The following is a 4025-nucleotide window of genomic DNA, read 5'->3' on the forward strand; positions in this document are numbered from 1 at the left end:
GGAAGAAAAAAAAATCCAAATAAATAGAAGAGTGAGCAGAAGAGAAACCGTCCCCCTGTGGACAGGGAGGACAACAGCACAAACACAGTCCTGAGGAGGGAGAACCTGAGAAGAAGGAAATCACTTTCACYTCAGTTCTGATTTCTCYTCTGATTTCTYRCCTTGATTTCAGGGCAASCAKCTACMAGGGACTGCAGCCCTGWGGGCTCCCTGTTTGGCATCARYTGCARCACTCTGTAAAAGCCACAGCTAATTTGGAATACAATTGTTCAGTGTAATGGTTGAGTGTGTGACGAGTGGTGTGWGAACTGGCCACCAGCAGCAAGTTAATGAATTTTTAATTAATTCAATAATGCTGGAAACTGGCCTGATTTATCAGTTTTGTTTATGGATATTCCATAAAGGACATGAGCCCTTTCAAGAGCCTAATGAACACTAAGGAATTTATTTGAATTATTATAGAATCATAGAATCASTCAGGTGGTGGAAATCACCTCCRAGATCATTGAGTCAATGKGCTGGTGTTGAAGGAGACARAATTGGGGTTCCTGTAGCAAACTGCAGCAGTTTGAAAGTTCTCTGGCAGCCCAGGAGTGAGATGGGGTGTAGAATAGCTGAGAAAAGAAAGAGGAAAAAACAGGGGGAAAATGTAAAAATGTAAAGGTAAAAATGTAAAGGTAAAAATGAAGTGTAATTTCCAAACCAAAACTTCCCCCAGTTTCAGAAATAATCCAAACACACGAATGGCCAAAATTTCTTGGTGGATAAACAGAGTGAGAGTAGAACTAATGGGATGTGTTGCTACAAAAACAAAAGAAAATGCGAACCGCCTCCTTTTCACATAACTGAGATAATGACAAATCTGCAGAGCATCTGCAGGGAGGGGGACAAAGTTCCACCAAGATACAGCATTCAAGATGGATTTTTCAGGGAAAAAGGAGATGTTGTCCATGTGTAGAAGACCTCCTCCTACCTCCTTCTCTTCATTGAGCTCCTACAGGCACCTGTACTACAGCCACATTTTTCTGATCCTGACAACAATCAGATGTAAGAATTCAGTAATACCTTTTTTTTTGGTTTTTTTGGTTTTTTTTTTTTTTTTGCACAATGGATGAAAGGGAAAGAACTAAAGCAGTAAAAGACTTCTCCTAGCTGTCTGAAAATCTGCACAGTGACAGTGTGCAATCTGTGAAAGTTACTGACAAACTGCACAACAATTGTATAGAACTRTAAGAATTCAGATGTTAAATTTATCTCAATGGCTAAGGAACAAACGCTTGGAGGAAAGAGAAAAAACAAGGCCCAGCAGAAGATCAAACATTCCCCTTGACTAAATAATTTATTGCACTGAAGGCYRGCCTCTAGTTTAAATTTAGCTGCCWAGTCCAGAGCAGGCAATAATGGCAGTAAAGTTTGTGGCTGGAAATATTTTGCCATTTCAGCACACTCAGTGTTCCTGCAGCTTCTGGSTGTTTGGAGAAGAACAGAAGAGAGAGGAACATGTAATGGGAATATCCAGAAATCCTGGGATCAAGAGCAATAAAATCAGGATTTTTTTTTTTTTTATACCATAGTACAAGAGAAGAAAAAAAGAAAAAAATAAAGGGAATGACTGAAGTGTTCAAACAAAGGAATAACTTGGCTGGCTTAGATTGACTGAATCAGAATKGCTGGGGTGGCATTCAGGTATTCAGAAAGGTTAAAAATGTCTTGTTTTAGAAGACAAATACACAAAATGTGAAAAATTGAGCACATTTCTCTGTTATTTAAATGCTTCCAGCTCCCTTCAGCCTATTCCTAGCATAATGTGTYAGAAAAATGTCCCTGTCACTTATTCCATGGGCAGCAATGGCAACATTCCCCTTCCTCCCCCGACCCTCCAGTTCCCAGTCACTGGCAAATGCTGGTTTCTATTTTGTGCAGCATTTTGGGTGGTTTTTTTTCAGTCTCCTGTGAGTAGAAACATCCTCTTAAAATTCTCACCCAAATTCAGGTACATTTTACCTGGCTGTTGATTGATTCTAGCTGCCACAAAGTTCATTTTTATTTTGAAATAGAGAGTTTTCCAGCTACCTTTTGTTTGGCAAACAGTCCTCTTTCCAAAAAAAAAAAAAAAAAAAAAAAAAAAAACATTTCTGAGTATTTTTTTTTTTTTTTTTTTTTTTAATTTTACATCCCAACACATAGCAACCATCCCTTTTCTCCTAATTGCCACATCTTTTTGTGTTCTCTTCACATCCTGTCTTCCCATCACAAAACTTTGGTCATTCCTGTGTTTGAATTTAATCTGAAAACAGAGGAAGTTTTTGTTTGCAAATACCACTTCATTTTTACCTTCCCTTCACCTGTTTTTCCCCCTTTCCTTGCTCAGCTTCTCTGCACTCCCATCTAACTCCCTCCTCTCCAGCAGCAAAGTAGGGAATGTTKTTTGTCATAAACTGCCTGACCCTCCTCTGACTTTTCGTGGTTTTCCAGGGGATGGGAAAAGTTGGTGACCTGGGAACCCRTGTTCTGAAATGATTTAGTAAGCACAGTGATGCAGCAGAGGGAAAGATTAGCGCCAAAGCTGACTGACTATTCAATTATTAATCCTATTCATAAAGAATTTAGCCTCTGTTTTGTTTAGCAAATAGTTTGGAAACCTGTCCATCCCTCCTCTGTGCAAAGTGTTTGCTGTCTGGAAGGTCTGGAAAGTGGTTTTTTTTTTGGATTGAATGTTTTTCTGTGCTCTCTTGATTCATCATTTGCTTTTGGTGTAGCCACAAATTATTTGCTTTGTTCAGGCAACAATCAAGACCCCACAGCTGGAAAAATTTAAATAGAATTCTATGGAATTGCATTGAATTATATTTAAATGGAATTGTGTTATATTATAGTGGAGGCCAATGGCAATGCACCAAAAATTTTATCGTTTTTGCAAATTGCCAGCCACAGTGAAAAATASCAGCTGGCTGAATTCAACACATTTTACACAAGTACTGCACAGTGATTTGTACACTTTTCAGTATTTACTGGGGGTCAGAACTTCCTGTGAGTGCATTCCTATGGATTCAGGGAGTCATTAAAGTTGGAAGAGGCAGGGGAAGCTCTAGAGCAGCCTCCAGCTCAAACTTTCCGCACTAAATTCAGATTGACAGCTCAGGATCACACAATATCCAGTCATTTCTTGGAAACCTCCCAAGACAGCCCCTTGAGGTCCCTGCTCCTCTGCCAGACTGACTACACTCTGGTTGCTTTTATCTTTTTTCGAGTCAGAATCTCCCCCTTTTTGGGGTTTTAACCATTGCTGCTTTAGCACAAACCAAACCAAATCAATTTTTTTTCCAGCATCAGGAATCAGAGAACCACAGGGTGGATCAGGCTGGGAGGGATCATCTGCTCCCAAATCCCAACTCAGAGCATGTGGGAATGTGTCCTGATGGTTCTGGGATATCCCCAGCGAGGGAGCCTCTCTGGAAAGCCCCACCTTTGAACCTGATCTCATCCTAAAGGAACTGAGCCTCTGGAAAAAAATCTGGTTTGTGGTTTTTGTTTTTTTACAGGTGAAATTTAAGATGCTAGGTCAGTTAAGCCTCATTTTAAAAACATCTAAATAAGGGATGCACACAAATTCCCCTCTGTTCTGGCAATTTTCAGAAGCTAATTTTACAAAGAGCTAATAAGGTTGTAGACCTCACATAATGGTGAGTTGTTTCAGAATATTCCTCATTACTGTATTTCCTGACTCTGAGGCAAAACCCAGAGTTCTGCTGCTGTGATTTCTCATAAAAATGAGAAAAAATACACACTACGAATCCACACATCCACCAGCTTTTCCCTGGAGACAATAATAAATGAGCTGGAGGAAGGGAGAGCAAATAATTCACTTATGTGATGCCATTAACCTCTTTGTGCGAGTGGAGAAAATCAACAGCATAAATTAATTTAAGGAATTATTGACTAGCTCTGTAAAAAGGGACTTAATTTGTCTGAGAATGTATCAGCAAAGCTCTGCTGCTTCAAAACTAGGAGGCTGAAAAAGTGCA

This window comes from Malurus melanocephalus, unplaced genomic scaffold (genome assembly GCF_030028575.1).
Source record: "Malurus melanocephalus ecotype Western Australia unplaced genomic scaffold, MMel_1.1 scaffold_733, whole genome shotgun sequence".
NCBI classification, from domain to species: domain Eukaryota; kingdom Metazoa; phylum Chordata; class Aves; order Passeriformes; family Maluridae; genus Malurus; species Malurus melanocephalus.